Raw genomic sequence first — 18822 nt, forward strand, 5'->3', positions numbered from 1 at the left:
CTATAAACATGCAATATCTATAAACATGCAATATGAATTTATTTTATATATGAATTGTAAGAGATAAGAGAAAGAGATTAACTTCAATAACTATATTTCATAATAATAGAGTTATATTCAATTACTTAATTATTACCATTGAGTCAATCCAAAAAAATTTATGTTTATACAAGCATTTTACAATAAAAATAAGAAATACAACTGAAAGTATCATAATTCAATAAGATTTTATAAAAAAAATAGATATTTATGGACTTTAATTGATAATAGAATTATAATTCAATCTCTAATTTAAGAATTTGAATCTTTTTTAAATATTTTTTATTATGAAATGAATAAGAATAATTTATTTTAAAGTTTGTGTTAATTTCATAAATTTAGGTGTAAACAGAGATACAAGGGCTAAAGGATTTTTTTTTTATCAGCAATATAAATTGACAAGTTAAAGACAATATGAAAAGTTAAAGTTGGAACATTGAAAATCCGTCCAAACTTGCCCAAACAAGATCACCCTAGAGGAACTCGTCCAAGACCCGCTTAAGTGATGAGGTTGGATTTTTTCTCGTGAAACTCGCTTAAGCAAGCAATATCTCGCTTGAGTGAGATGTCACTCAACCTACATCAAATTAAGTTAAATAGAAGGTTTGAGGCATAACCCTAAGGACTAGAGGGAGGATAATTAGAGATAAAAAATCCTAGAAAAGACAATCGTCAAGGAGAAACACCTTGTATCTTGTTTTCTTACTTTCCATGCTTATAATGGCCAATATGAGTGGCTAAGTCTTTCCTTTGGAATTGAGAACAATTTGTTTAAACTCTTGTGTATGAAGGTGATATTTATTTATAATATTCTTTTCTTGATTAAGATTGGTATTATCATTTTATTCTTAATGTTTGAATCTTCATTCATGATTTTGATCCTTATATTTGACTGGAAAGTACTTCTAAGCATCTAACCTAAATGATATTGCTTAATATATTTGAATGTTAAGAATAAATTTGAAATGTTAATTATTTTATAATATTTGTTTGTAATGATAAGAAAGTTTTTATAAATATGCGATGAATCGATATTTAGGAGACAATCTTAATAATTTTGTATGCTAGGAATTGATATGACTGATTTTTATGTGTGCATCAATGTCAATAAAGATGAAATGTTATATGTTCTATTAATTGAAAATACAAACGAGTGAGAATGATTAACCACAATCTCAATTTTCTCAATTGAATCATCTAAATCATTTACTTTGTTTTTATTTAATTTTTTTACATCAGTTCATGATACCAACAATCTTTCAAACAAACTCTGTGACATCTTTTTATATTTAGTGAATATTATACTTGAGATTTTAGAATTAATCCTTGTGAGTTCGATATTCGTCTTTAGGGACAATTTATTACTTCTGACTCAATACACTTGTCAAATTTAAGAGTCATCAACAACACAACCTTGAAAACCCTACAAGATCTAACCACACTTGTGAAACTCTTCCACAAGCAAAACTTGATAACCTTAATCAAGAAACAATTTTCCAACATAGAAGAATACAATGGGAGCAAATCACCCAAAAAATGGAGAAGAAGAAAAAACTTCCTTTAGAAGCAATACTAGGTGATTAACTACAAGAGTGAGATGCAAAACTTGAAACTTACAAATGAAACTCCAAGAAAACCTTCAGTTAAAACTCTTTTGAAACAATTTATATGTGAATATTGGCTTAGTAAAATATTGTCTAAAGGTTCCCAGACCATCTTTTTTTATCAGCAAAGAAAAAATAAATTAAATGGGGGTATTTTTGGGATATCTCAACCCTTATACAAAACACCATTTCAATGTGCCAACACTCCAGACACCACAAAAATACTACAAAATATCCCCCAAAAAGCACTACCTACATTAATACTAATACTTTCATAGAGCTAAGAACTAAACTCTCTACAAATAAAGAAGAAGCCAAGATTCCATAATACACATAAAAATAACTTTACTCATACAACCATTGATGTTCCTACCTTGTATTCTACCTTACCACATACTGTTTCAATTGATATGCATTACCAAACACAAACCCTGCATTTTAGATAGTTGTTCCTATGACTAGTAGTATTTGAAGGGAAATTGTTAGATCCTCTAACTATGTTAGATCCTCAAGTGTTTGATGGGCAGATTATATAATATTTGGTAGTTGGTCTTAATAGACAATCTAGTATCTTAACATCTATTAAAACCATGAACCATTTGGTGAAACCGTTTCCAATTTAATAATGAGAAGCATCGTTCACATTTATTTGTTATTAGTCTAAGTGTGTTTCACATGTGTTAGTTAAGACAATATTGTTGTAGAAATAAGACCTTTATATCATATCATCAGTAGAAGCTAACATTTGAGTTGTACTTGTGTGAGAGTTTTATATGTGAGAGAAACTATGAAGTTATAATTTATGAGTTTGGTGAATTCTCCCATGGACATAAACGGAAGTTCATTAACACTTCAATTGAATTGAAGCACATTAATTTCTATGTGTTATTCTTTCTTGTTCTTTCACTTATTGTTTACTTTCTTCCGTATTTTTTGGTAGACACTCTGTAGTGAATTTGATTGAGTTAAATTTATTTTATTACATCCATCAAATCAAGTATAATTTATTTATTTATTTTTATTCACTTTCTTCAATTCAAAAATCTTATTTTTCATTATTTTTCTCTTCTTTTTATTTTATTTTCCATCCTCGTCTCAATCCAAACAAAGTCTAAAATTATATATCGTCTTCTAATATAGTCTATATTTAAAAGTATCAAAACTAAAAATTAATACTTAAAAGAGTAAGATCTTTATTTTGCATTAATATTGATAACAAAATTAATTTCGTATTGACAGAGTTAATTGTCACCTTATATTTAACTTCACATGACATGAAATATGTAGAGGTTAAAGTATTACTCAAAGATAATAAATAAATTATTTATATTAACTAATACCATTTCATAAAAAAAAAACTAATATAAAAGACAAATTTTACTTTATAAAAGTACATTTTTTTTTATAATTTTTCGGGCATAAAAAAAAAACTTAAGAATATTTTAGTAGTGAAAAATCAATTCTTGAAACACTCTTGGACAAATAAACAAAATAAAAAAAAAGTTAGAGAAGTGTAAATATGAGTGAAGCCATAAAGTTGGGTATATTGTGAAATTGGTCATTGATTGATAGGTTATATTTGGGTCATCCAAGAGTAAATTTTGAAAATGTTGAAAATGTATATTTTGAGCTTAGAAAGAGAATGGGGTAGATAGGATAAAAGGAAAATTGTTGAGAGAAAAAGGGGTCCATTGAAGTGGTTTATAATAGACGGGTAGGGTGTCACATTGCAAAACCCTCTTTCACAGAAAAAACACATCGAAATCTAGTGTTGATGTTCAAGTTGTTGGTGCTAGGGCATGGAAGTTGATTGATTCAACCCCACCTCTCTAATGCTGCCAACTCATATTGGACCCACCAAGATAAAACATTGTGTCTATTCTTTCTTAAGTGGATAATACAAACCACTTACTCTTCACTTTCAGATATGCTTCAATCACCTGGATGCTGACCTTAGTGGCTCCATCTTTTAACTTCAAACATCAACTCACTTTTTCTCTGTTTTTCTCTGTCTGTCATGCTTCTCTACATAAGAAAAAAACAATTACTTCTTATTAAAACAATAAACTTACCTTATGTACATTTTTTTTTGTACATTTTCCTTTCTTCTGTACTTTTCTAAATTGATGATAGATATGTAGCATGGATGCAGGGAGAAAAATATCAATAACAGGTGTTCTTCAAATATAGGTTAACAAATTAAAGGGAGAAATTTATGAGAGAGAAAAATGTATCCATATGATGTAGATCTCACTAGAAATAATTTGTTTTATAGTATATAATTTGTGAGTTGATTTTATAAAAATTGGTTAAGTTTAAAGTTTACTTTCTAACATATCAGAGTTATTTAGAGTTTATCTTAACGAGAGTTTGTAGGTTTTATCTGATCATCCGGGTCGCTATCAGCTCACCTATAAATATATAGTTTGTCGGACCACCAATAAATATACAATCAAACGCACGAGTTGACAGTCTCGATGTGAGAGATGTGTGTTAAAATTTATATTTCAACTAAAAATAAAAAGATTTTATAATATATAAGGTTAAATTAAAATTAAAATCTTAATATTATATACTCACACAATGATTTCTAATGTATCATCATCTTTTTACATAATATATAAGACTAAACTAGATTTAAAATCTTAATACACCATACTCACACCATAATGTAAAACTAAATTAGACTTAAAATCTTAATATTATATATTTTCACAATCTCACAATGATTTCTAATGCAACTTCATATTTTTTTAGTAAAAAATACATATTTATCAGTTTCGGAATCCAGTTATTTATATATATATATATATGACCCTAAAACAAATATATAATTTTATTGTTGAAAGTAGCAATGCGTTTGAAAAATCATATACACACATATAATCTTAAAATCTGCCACTAATAAAGTAACCCTTCTGTTGTTAACTAACTAAATCATCATAAAGTTGAGAGATTAATGACTAAGTTGACGCGAAAGGTTTAATTAGTGACGGAGTTGAATGCTAAAAGGAGTAAATTGTATAGACACAAACTTAGAAGACAAAATGAACACATCTTGTAAATTTTGAACTTTGGAATATTATTACTAATTCTAATTCAATATACTCTTTAATTATACCATGTCTAGCTTTTAGAATTTGTACCATTCCGTCACAAAATTCCTTGCAATTTCATTATTTGAAGCAACCATGTATGATTTTGAGACTAATATTCCAGGCTGGTGCTTGGGGCAACCACCAAGAATCACTACCCTAAGAATCTAAGAATACAAAAAATATTAAGGACTTCTGACCCCACCATTTGCCTCTTAATTTCTCTCTCTTGGTTCATGCTAAATTCAGCACTGCAACTTGTGTTCAACGGGGAACTTAGTGGGTGGATCCATCAAAGAAAAATAATATGTACATATGTGCATGTCATGCCATTGTCTACAGAATCAATAGCATTCCATGCATACAATTTTCATGGGAGTTACAAAAAAGACCTTCAGGATCCAACTTGTTTAGTGGAGGAACTAATCATCCCATCATTAGCTTAATCACAGGCATGCACCTTAAACAACTTTTTACAATATTCAAATAAATTTATTTTATTTTTTTAATAATTATTAATATTTTAAAAATATAAACATTAATGATATCTCTTAGTCCATATTGATTGATAAAAAATTATCAGGTTTTTCAACTAACATTAAAATCATGAAATAAAAAATAATTTTAAAGATAAAAAATAATTAGTTGTTATAGTGACTAAATTAGATATCATTTTAGAGAATAAAAAAATTGATTTCTAAATTAGTTTTTATTATTGTTAAATAATTTCTAAATTGTATCTAATTAGCTATCAAGGTTTTAACTACGTACCAATTATTTAGATTCTAAATTTTGTAACAAAAACTTTGGTAGTTAATTAGATACCAATTTAGAAACCATTTAACCATAATAGAAACTAATTTAGAAACCAAAAGTTTTTTTAAATTCTAAAATGATCTTTAATCTAGTCATTATAGCAACTAATTATTTTTTTTCCTAAAATTGATTTCTATTTTATTATTTTCTTGTAGTTTAATATTGATTCAAATATTTTCAATTGACACACTACTTGAGATTATTTATCTTGATGTCAAGTAATTCTAATTAATATTGGTGCAAGATATCTATATCAAAATTAAGTTAAGAATAGCTTCGAATTCATACTTTTAAATATATAATTTATTTTTTTATTCTAGAATTTCAATCTCATCTTAAATTTTTTTATCCAAATAACATATTTTACATAAAACATTTTAAATTCTCAATAAAATTAGATTAGCCTCTTAGAATTGTATATCCAAATTCACTAATCTCGCCGATTTATACATTGATGATCGATATAAACTAATATATTGCCTTAAACAAGGTCTTGTGTTTAAAATTTATAGATGAAAAACACATAATTAAAAAAGAGACTTCACTAGAAATATGAGTTGATTTTTTTTATAAATACTAATCATGAAGAAATTGGATAAATAGTGTAGAGTGATAACCTAATTAGTATAAAAATGAGATGATATCGAAGTGAATTAACATTGTTATTATGAATATGATAATGATATGTGTAGGCACTATGGGCACAAGCATGTGCATGTATAGGTGACATGCATGGATGATTCGATTGGCGTGTCGAGTGGCAAAGGCAACGGGATTGGAAGAGGAAGTGGAATCATTCTGTTTGCTTCCATTAGTTCCTAGATTCTGAAAGGTTTGATGGAAGCACTTAACATGTAACAATTTTTTTATGGCTAATTAAGCCTTGGATTTGAAGCTATAATATATTTAGTGTGTATTTGTCTTGTAATTTGTCACAGTGTCACGCGTATTGATGCTGCCATATCTTGGCCTTGATTTTGGCAATGGCAGACAAGCTTTTTCTTTTAATTAAGCTGCTGAAATAAGCACAATATTGTTCCCCAAAATGCCAAAACTGGTAGCATAAGATGTAGCTTTTGCTTAATTTGGTTGCATCATCACACGCTTGTGCGTTTAGTTGTGTCATGTCTTGTTTACTTGTTTTCTTAGTTTTCAACCATGCCTTCTACTAATTTCTTCTTGCTTTTATTGCTATGTGTTTATATACTCCATCTCTCATTTTTCAGTTTATGTCTTCATCTCATTTTTATAATGTTATTGTTTGAGATCCAACATTGATTAGAGATAAATAATTTATAGGTGAGTACAAATCTCACCTTATCAGTTTTATAAGGTTAAGTTAGATTTAAAGTTCACTTCTTAACATGATATCAGAATCATTTAGAGTCTATTCTAATAAGAGTTTGAACTTTTAAGGTCACTTGTTATCGGATCATCCATAAGTATATAATCTCACACACAAATTGACAGATTTCGGCATGAAAAGTGAGTTAAAGATAAAAACTTTTTATAGTATATAAGTTGATGCAAACTTTATCTTATTAGTCGATTTTATAATTAAGGTTGAGTTGGACTTACTTATATATACACTTTTTTGTAAGTTGATTGATTTCTTAATTCTATTATTTTTTTTATAGGCAATTCTATCACGTTGAAATGTTAAAAATGTATAAATTTGAAAATATAAAAATTAAAGAAAATGTGTATGTTAAAGAAGTAAAATCTAATAAAAATACATGAAGTAAAAAATTAAGAAATTAAAAAATAACATTGTACTACTATTTTAGTGGGAAAAAAACTAATATTATTTATAAATTATATCTATTTAATATATAAAACACTCAAATCACATAGAAAAAATTATTGATAATTTTAAGAAAGAAAAATAGAATTAGATATAATTTATAAATAATTTTAGGTTTTTTTTCACTAAAATAGAAAGAATATAAAAAATAATATCGTGCTGAAAAAACCCTAATATTATTTATAAATTATATCTAATCCCCTTATCTTTTATCTTCTCTTTTCTAAAGTTATCAATAATTTTCTCATGTGGTTTTGAGTGCTCTGTATATTAATTAGAGTGGATTTTAGGATTTGTCCTTCAAATAGGAAACAACATATAAATTGAATCTGAATTTGGTCGTAAGAGAAGATATGGTGAAATCTATAATTACGAGTGGAATATGATTTTTTTTTTTCTATGTCTTCGATGGTAAATTCACGCTCGTGGTAAGCGTGTTAATTATGAGAAACCGAGAAAAATTGCGGGCTCAAATATTCTTATGCAAAAAATGACGTAAAATATTCATTAATGAAATAAAATAAAAATTCTAATTAAAAGTTTTATTATATATAAAGTATGTAGTATTATTTACTTTAAAAAAAATAATTATTTAATAAAACATCCTGAATGTTAGTTGATTAATTTTCTAAAAATAATCATAACGTAATTATTATTATTATTATTGCTGAAAATTTATATTAACCAATGACTATATGGTTCTGAATTAAGGAGTGTATTCTTTCTTATGTTACTACACTTTTATATTTCTATGTAGTTGGATAAATTTGAATTTTGATTAATATAGTGGGGCACTTTGACTTAAATGTTAGATCAACATAAATTATGACTTTTTATTGGGCGATTCAGCTTATTTAAACTTCAATAAATACATTATTCAACAGCATTAAAATAGGTCAATATTCATCATTATAATGGAATCTTTACTAACTTCTATATCAAAGTACTTATTGTTGGTGGTACTTGATTATTTTCATGGAGCCTTGACTTTTGTGAAGAACTGAGTCATAACAAAAATTTAAACTTTGGTACCTTTATAATTTTATCTTACTTAGTTTCACTTGTAACATATATGGGTGGGTCATCAAAGAAGCATTGTTCGTGTCATATGTAACCAAATAATTGCGGTTTATATTTTATTATAAAATAAAATATTACAAAATACACTTTAACTCAATTCCATAAAATCAACTTATAAGACGAGGTTTGTATCCACTTATATATTATGAAATGCTTCAAATATTTGTTGATGTACGATTTCCAACACACCTCTCACACCGAGAGTGACAGCTCATGTGTGGGATAATATGATGGGTGGTCCGATAATGATCTGATAACGGGTGACCTGATAAGCCCAACAAACACTTGTTAGGATATGTTTTAAATGGCTCTGATACCATATTACAAGGTTTTAACTACCAATTCTTTAGTTTCTAAATTTGGTAGCAAAAACCTTGGTTGCTAATTAGATATCAATTTAGAAACCATTTAACAATAATAGAAACTAATTTAGAAACCAAAAAATTATTTAGTCCCAAAAATAGTCTCTAATTTAGTCACTATAGCAACTATTTCATGATTTTCTTGTAGTGACTATTTCAGTCACTGATTTTGCTTACAAATCCAAACACACATTCAGTTACATATTTCAATCACAAATTCGGTTACAGATTTTAATCACAGATATGTGTCTTGCATTAAGCACCTATATGGATTGTTTGGTCTGTTTGATTATTTGTTTCTTAGTGTTGGCATCATCTTAGATGTAAGTTGACTCTTTTTCACAATTCAATAGGATTATCAGTGTAACATCTCAAAATTTGAAATGAAGTATTTTTCAATAACAATGTATTAAATTATTTTATTTTCAAATAATTTAAATATTTTTTAAAATAATAATGGGAAACTATTTAATTAATAGAAAAAAAATTAGAGAAATTAAAAAAAAATAAGATGAACTTATTCCATGTTGCAAAAGAGATAAAAGGATAAATCTCTTCATTTCATCATCAAAAGATTAAAATAAAATAAATAAAAAATTACTTTCAAATAGTTGAAGAAGCCATGAGATAAGGGCAAGAAGAAATTTTTTACAAACTAAGAGAGAAATAGAAAGAAGTGAAGGAGTTCTACTAAAATTATAGTGCATCAAACTACAATTACAAAAGTAAGGAAATTGTCATCTTATTTATTTATTTTATAACTAATTTTTTATAGGTGTTCTTATTATATTTTTTTACATTTATTTATTTGTTAATATTATAATTATCTTTACTCATTGAGTTTTCTCTAATTTCATTACATTTACTTATTTATTTTATAACTATTTTTGTCCAATGAGATATCCATAACCTCATCTTATTTATTTATTCATTTGTTCATCTTATAATTATTTTTTTATTAACCTCATTTTATTTATTTATTTGGTTACTTTGTAATTATATTTTCTTAAGTAAGATATATTTAACCTTATTAAAATTTTATTTGATAATTCGCCTCGTCCTACCTAATATTTTTTTATTTAATATATAAATATATATATATATATATATATATATATTAATCTTAATATTTATTATTATTTTTGTTTTTAAAAAAGTTTTTTCTTCTTATAATTTTTCTTAACTTGATATTGTCTAATAATAAGAATATTTAAATGAGATAAATAGTCTTGTGTGTTATTAACCATGACAAGAGATATTTATCCCAATTATTCACTACAAAATTAAATTAAAATATTTTTAATATAAAATAAAATAGAACTTATTGATGAAATTGTAAATATGACATGTATGTGTATTGTTTTGTTTTTAATATTAGATTATTTTACATGATATTTGTTCTTATTTTTTTATTTTTTTATCTATTGTACATGACAAAAAAATGAAAATATAAATTTAAATAGATGGAAAACTAAAAATTTTAAACCTATTATCTCTAGTTATCAAAGTAGTTATTCAAAGGACAAGTTGGAACAAATTCAATTTTTTTTAGAGAGAGATGACAATCAATTATTGTCTTCCACTCAATACAAGAAAATCATTAAATAAAAACTAATTTTAGAGACAAAAAATAATTAGTTATTATAGTGACTAAATTAAAAACTATTTTAAAGACTAAAAAAAATTGGTTTCTAAATTAATTTTTATTATTGTTAAATAGTTTCTAATTTGGTATCTAATTAGCTACCAAAGATTTTGCTACCAAATTTAGAATCTAAATAATTGATAGTTAAAACCTTGGTAGCTAATTATATACCAATTTAAAAATTATTTAACAATAATAGAAACTAATTTAGAAATATATTTTTTTTAATTTTTAAAATGGTCTCTAATTTAGTCACGCAACTAATTATTTTTTGTCTTTAAAATTGGTTACTATTTCATGTAGTGACCATTCACGCCAACTCATTAATCAACATGTTTCCGTCAACTATATAAATAAAGTAGTAGTATAGAGAAATGAGAGGTTGTAGATAAATAAAACACCTTTCTCTCCATATAATAAGAAAAAATATGGATGTGTGTGTCCATTAATATATTTCCTTATGTGATATAGTTGTTAAGTGATGTAACAAAGAATGTTATACTTGATGTATCAGAGACTGTGACTTTGTCTATCATCCTAAACATTGGTGGTTGTTGTCCATCAAAAACCATTACATTCAATTAGTTACATAAGTTTTATAACTCGACATGATGTTGTTTATGAGGCTCGGACACGCTTCTTAAATGACGTGTCCGTGTCGGACATACGAATTGGACACCGACACTCGTAGGACACGTATTTGTGAAGTTTTCAATTTAAAAAATATTTTTTAGATTTCTAACAATTCTAGCACGGTTCTAACACAATTTCAAAAGAAGAAATACATTAATTTTTTAAAAGTTCAAACTTATCGTATAAATTTTTATTATGATTATAAAAATAAGGAACAAATCCTTTTGAACTGATCATGAGAAACATCTTTTTTGCTAAAAAAAACATGGAACATACTTATGCACATAAATCTTTATTGTAGGTTTATATAATTCATAATTATATAATATATAGATATGTGTCAACGTGTCCTACATTTTAGAAATTATACATATTTCTGTATCTGTGTCTGTGTCATATCAATGTCAATATCAGTGTTTGTGCTACATAGGTTGAAACTAAGTTGGATCATGTTAACAAACAAACTCTATATATTTCACAAGTTGTATTATTTGTTCTTCTTTCTTTCTTTGATTGTGTAAAATAACAGACAATCACTCACACTTAAATTCTCTCTAAAAGAAACACTCTTCTTTGTAATTCTCTCTATTGTATTTCTTTCTGTGGTGCATCTTATAAATGAGAGAGCATCCTATTTATAGGCTTTAGGAAGCTCTTCTAGAAAAATCTACATTATGCTTTAAAACCCCACTAACAACATAATTAAAAATCCACTTACAACTTTTGACCTTTCACCTTCATTCTATAATTTTCTAGTAACTTCTAATATTTAAAACCCACAAACTAACATTTAATGTTTATTCAACAGATTGATGTATAACTATAATTTTGTTTAAGATTAATTTATCGTTCGTTAAGTAGTTTTTTTTTTTGTGTATTTTGAAACTTTTTCATTTATTAGAAATTTTATTTTATTGTTGTTGGATGATGATTTTTTTTTATCAAAAGAAATCATCCAAACTTAATAGTTAGTGTGAAAAATTATTATAACCACCTAATAAAAGTGACAAATAAATTTTTAAGTATAAAAATATATCCAGTAACTAAAATACAAATACAAAATATCTAATAACTTGTATTTTCACATTATTTTTAAACTTATGTAAAACTAAGTAAAAAAATATATTCAATTTTTCTGTTGTTATATTTGAGTCAACTAATTAAGACGTCAAGTACTCTTAGGTACCTAGTTTAATTCTCTTATTAAATATAAAATAAATATTAATTATAATACAATTAAACATATAATATTATATTTAAATATAATAAATTTAAAAAAAATGTAGAAATTAAAAAGGTAATTTAATTTGGAGTGATTGTGAATTTTGAAGAAGCTAGTTGTGAGGAGAATAGGTGACAGAGGGCTTGCAGTGAAATGGGTGGTGATGACAGAAGTAAAAGAAACCCCACACAACGGTCGCCAATGCAAGTGGTTGACCCGACAAAAGCTGCACCACTTTCACATCACTCTTCACATGCTTCCTTTCTCTTTTCAACCCATCTTCATCTTAATTCCAACCCTTCTTTCTTTCCTTTTTTTTTACTTTTCAATTTTTCCTTTTCATACAAATAATTATGCCTTCTTTTTGCATAAATTACAATTCTAAGTAACTATTTCATAATAAAATTAATAACTTATCATATTATAAATAATATTAATTTCTCATTCTTCTACATCTCTTAAAAGCTTTCTATATTGCCTCTTTTCTTCTCTATATAGAAAGGAAAATAAGGAACTAAAATTATAATTTTTCAATCATTTCCTTTAATAAAATTATATATTTGAAAAAAAATCTACGAACTATATGTTATTAAATTATTTCATTTTGGAAGATCTTGATAGTATAAATGAATCTTCTCCTTTACAAGATACATTTAAAAAAAATCAATAAAAGTGAATAGCTTTATTTAAGTTATTTGATTTGGTCAAACATATTTTATTCATTTCGTTTATTTTTTTCACATCCAATAAATAGTCTACAACTATTAACCAAAAATTTCATGTGCTAAAAAAAAACTTGAAAGATTATTTATATTCATTTATTTATTTCCAAGCGTGAAAACTTTGCAGAATAAACAGAGAAAAGTTAAAACAACTTATCAGTATAAAGTTTTTCACACAAAAATATCTGTGCAAAAAATTGCATAATTAATTATGTAAGATAAATATTACATAATAATTTTACGTTAAATAACTTTTGTTATTAATATTTATACTCCTTTAGTATAATTGAAATAATAGCTATTTTTTTTAATTAATAATAAATATTTTATTTTACTTATTTACTTCTTAATTTAAACAAATTTATTTTTAACTTGTTTCTTTAAACAGTTTTCAACCGTGTGTCAGTTAAGATTCCCTGCAACTCCTAGCTAGATAGCTGGCTTACTCTGCTATATCCTTTGGCTCACTAGATGCTTCTTTTGTTTTCACCTTATTTTATTTTTTCAAATACAGAAAAAAAAAATAAGCATGAAATAATTTCAATTTCAACTATAAATATGTTAGTATAAAACTTAAAATCACTTAGCAGTAATAATTTGATGTTTAAGCTTTAGGAATCCATGTTTTTAATTTGAAAAGTAAAAAATTATTTAGAATAACTTTAGTTTTAATATAAATTATGAATTACTTTTATGTGACAAAAAATTAAATATAAAATTATAAACTATTCATTATTGCAAGATTCAAACTCCTTTCCTTATAAAATTTAAATTCCATCTTTTTATCAACTATTATATCATGGTTAGAGCGAAACAAGGTATTCCTAATTGGATTCTATATGAGTTTGGTCGTCTCACTCTTAAATCAGTTAGGACTTCTTTTTTGGATTCAAAAGTTGTCTGTGATTGGGATAAATTTATTTGGTCTTCATATATTGCCTTCCAAAAGTCTTTTCCTTTAAGCTAGATGTGATAACTTTTTCTATTTGGATGTAGGGCGTATGAAGAATTATGCTCGTTTTCAGGATAAGATTGAGGTTTCTAAGTTTATTTTGGTTATTAAAGACTTAACTTGTCTAGTGGGTAATTCGTCTAAAGCTTCAATGAAGAATGATATGTTCGATTTCAATGTGCTCAAGTTTTTTGGTATTAAAACTCGTACTGGTAAAGTTCTACGTCCTCTTCCTGGTTGATGGGAGTTTCCTTCAACAGGTTGGGTTAAAATTAACATTGATGGGGCTGTTAGGAGATATCATGGTCTTGCTACTTGTGGAGGTATTTTTCGTGGGAGTATGGAGGAATATATTGGAGCTTTTTCTGTGTTTCTTGAAGTTCAGATTGCTATGGTTGCTGAGTTTTATGGGGTTATATATACTATGGAGGAAGCTCAAAGATGGGGCTTACTAATGTCTGGCTGGAATGTGATTCTGCTTTGATTTATGTTGTGTTTACTACTACAACAAATGTTCTTTGGATGTTTCGTAATCAATGAAATGTTTGTTTTAATTACTGTGGGAAAATTAGGTTTAGGGTTACTCATATTTTTCGTGAAGGGAATGCATGTGCTGATAAGTTGGCTAATTTAAGATTTATTCATAGAGAATCTTTTCATCGGTATAATAGACTTCTATATTGTTTGTTCTTAGAGTTCTTTACGAATAGGTATAGTCTACCTATGTATCGTTTTTGTTAACATATGAGCTTTGGTCTAGTCCCCGCAATTTGTATTTTCTTTCTTTTTTTCTTTTTTTAATAATACTTTTTTCATGTGATGACAAATAATTGTTGTTACTTGAAGTGTCAGCCTAACTGAGATCTTAAGTTGCATAGTAATGTCTAACATGAAAGCTTTTATTTAAAAAAAGAAAAGAAAAATATTTTATTAATAAAAATTATTATTCATTATAGTATTAAATACTCTATTTATATAATATAAAAATAATAATAAATACTTATAATCAAACAATCATAACTGAAAATCAGATTATACTTACACTAACATTAACATCCACCACTACAAGAAAATCATGAAATAGAAACCAATTTTTAGATACCAAAATAATTAGTTGTAATAGTAACTAAATTAGAGACCATTCTAGAAACTAAAAATAATTTTGGTTTCTAAATTAGTTTCTATCATTGTTAAATAGTTTGTAAATTGGTATCTAATTAGCAACTAAGGTTTTAGAAACCAAATTTAGAAACTAAATAATTGGTAGTTAAAACTTTGGTTGCTAATTAGATACCAATTTAGAAACTATTTTTAACAATAATATAAACTAATTTAGAAACCAATTTTCTTTTTAGTTTCTAAAATGGTCTCTAATTTAGTTACTATTACAACTAATTATTTTGGTCTCTAAAAATTGGTTTCTATTTCATGATTTTCTTGTAATGTACACTACGGTCATTAAATAGAAACTAATTTTAGATACAGAAAATAATTAGTTGCTATAGTGACCAAATTAGAGATCATTATTGATAAATAATTATTGATTTCCAAATTAGTTTCTATTATTGATAAATCGTCTCTAAATTGGTATCTAATTAGCTACCAAGGTTTTTGCTGCTAAATTTAGAATCTAAATAATTGGTAGTTAAAATCTTAATAGCTAATTAGATACTAATTTAGAAACTATTTATCAATAATAAAAATTAATTTAGTTAATAAATTTTTTAGTCATTAAAATTATTTCTAATTTAATCACTATAACAACTAATTATTTTTTATCTTTAAATTAATTTTTATTTAATGATTTTCTTTGTAGTGTCAATTGTACTAATCCAGTAAACCAAATACACTAAACTATTTCCTAAGATGTAAAACTAATAAAATAAATTCTACTTTCTATTAATATGATTAAGAGATCAATCATCTTCTATGTTGATTATACCAAGATATAATTGAAACCAAAAAATTAATACTATATGGTAACAACTCTCATGTGCGACCTTCTACAAGCCTACAACCCTTTTGTTCCCTCTCTTTTGTAGCACAGTTGCATTTGCTGCTACTATCAGAATCATGGTAATGGAATGTGCAAGTGGATTTTGTAGTGTAGTTCAGTGAATGAAGACCCAAAGAAAAAAGATAATGTGTAATGCATGGGATAAGATATGTTTACATGATAATAATTAATAGACCAGAAACCTAAGTTCATTAATAGATTTGCCAAAATTTAATTGGTGGGACTGACAAAGAGACACCATTAAGAAAGACAACATATTTCAGTGGATAGTTTGATATGTATACAATTAATCAAACTCCAGTATATAGTATACTCCTTGATACTATCCAATAATTATCATGAGAATAATTTATACAATTTATACTTATCAAAATTATTAAATAACAATTAATTTTAGAGACTAAAATACTTAATTACTATTTGATTAAATTAGATATTATATTATACACTAAAATGTTATTATATTTAAAATGGTTTCTATTATTAATAAAAAAATAAAATAATTTTTAAATTAATATTTAAATTAGTTATTAAGATTTTAGTTATAATATTTTAAATTTTAAATTAGTAAAAAAATAAAGACTAATTTATAATATAAAATAGCTAGTAGCTAAAAACTTGATAAATATATTTTGTTGATAAAAGAAAATTTGTTGGTAGTTTGATTTGTTAAAGATATTGTTCTTTCAACTTTTTTCGTATATTTATTGCATTATAATTAAAGTGGATTGACTTAACGCATATATCATTTATTTATAGCAATACAACTATTCACCTATTTTCCTAAACATTAGCTACAAGTAGAAAGTGATATTATAAATATAGATTTTAGTAAGTAAAAACTAAAGTGTTGATTTATATCAGTACTAATTTACATTATTAGGCAAATAAATTAATTAATTAAGCATTCAAACTATTCAAATACTATTGAAAATCCGTCTTAAAAAAATAAAGTGTCAACTAATATAATTAAAAGTAATAAATAATAAAAATAAAAATTATAAAAATTGTTGTTGGTGAGTTATGGGTAAACTTATCTTTAATTTGAATCGAATCCATAAGTTAAGTTCGATTTTACCCACATTTAAAAAAATTATAATTTTTCTCAACTCAACCAAACATAAACTTGTAGTGAACTAATTAACTCACAAATTTGAGTTCATTTTGATTATGTCAATGTAACATTGAAGTTAAACTCTTTCTTTTGACAATTAAATACTATTTTGAAAAATTATAATAGCTTCATTTTATGTTTGTGTCTTATTTTTAAAACAATATTAATGTTTTGTAAATATAAAGTTTTTTTTTTCTCCAAATGCTTATAATATTCAATATAATCCTCTAATTTGGTAAGATGTAACAATATAATTCTTCAATATTTTACTATTTATATAAGACTTAAATGTAAAGTATTTACCAATTCAAGTCATGTATATATATAGAGAGAATTTGTATATTATTTGTTGGTTTAAACTGTCATTTTCTAGACCGTCTATTGACAATCTACTGTTGTCTATTGTGTTATTGTATGTAAACGGTTTCTTGTTAGATCATCTAGTCACCGTATTGAGGTAGAAGATTTTTCTTTTAGACTGTCTAACCTAGTCGTTCAACTCTTTATCTTTACTATTTGCTTGATGTATTTACACAAACCTCAGAATGTCTGATACGTTTACAGAACATTAGATCGTATAGCGAATTATTAGTATGTGAAATCTATTTTAATGATGAGTTTGTTTTTATTATTCTTGTCATTATATCGTTTCGATTTCATTGTATATAAATATATAACCCCTTATCTTTTTCTTGCAAGTGGATAATAATATTTTTTTAATGCTCAGTTCTTCATTCTCGTACATTTACAGAACATTAGATCATATAGCAAATTATTAATACGTGGAATATATTTTAATGATGAGTTTGTTTTTTATTATTCTTGTCATTATATCGTTTCGATTTCATTGTATATAAATACAAAACCACTTACTTTTTTCTTGTAAGTGGATAATAATAATTTTTTTATGCTCGATTCTTCATTCTCTTATGGTTTTGTCTTCATTCTCTTTCGTCTTTACATTTATTGTTTGCTATCATGAAAAATCTAACAAACAAATGTGATTGCATCTCAAAATCACAAGTCAAATACCATATATATATTATTCTTATGAAAGTTTTTTTAACTATAATTTCTTTTGATAGGTTCAGAATATTTTGGATAATAAATTTTTAATCAATGAATTCACTATTATTAATTTTATATTAACATACTCAATTAACTCTTTATTTTTTTTTTCGTATCTTTTTTCTCCCATAAATACTTTAAATATATGTGTTTTTTTCTCTTTTCGACTCATTTTTAGAAAAACTAAAATTATAAAAGTATCATAATAGATTCTCAATGATATAGTTATATTGACAATAATATGCAACTCTAATGTAAAGCTACTTAATCACAATTTTGAATTGCAAACTCAAACTCAAAAGGAACAATACTGGATTATTTTGTACTCTTATTTAATTTTTTTATCGGCAATCCTATTTAGTCTATACATAAAAATAAAATAAAGAACAAGGTTGTAAGATATGTTTGTGGAAAAGTGAAAACATGGTTTAAAAAATAAAGAATAAGGAAATTTGAAAAGAAAAAGAAGAAAGAGGAGAAAGAGAGAGAGAGAAAATTACTAGCTTGAGCTTGAGACTAGATCACCCAATTTCTAAGTAATTCATATTTAATTTTTTAAATAAAATTAAATAATTAATGGTATTTAATTACATATTACGGAAAAGAATTATAAAAAATTATTAAATATTTACTAATTTAAAAATAAAAA

This window comes from Phaseolus vulgaris, chromosome 9 (genome assembly GCF_051622355.1).
Source record: "Phaseolus vulgaris cultivar YP4 chromosome 9, ASM5162235v1, whole genome shotgun sequence".
Classification (NCBI taxonomy): domain Eukaryota; kingdom Viridiplantae; phylum Streptophyta; class Magnoliopsida; order Fabales; family Fabaceae; genus Phaseolus; species Phaseolus vulgaris.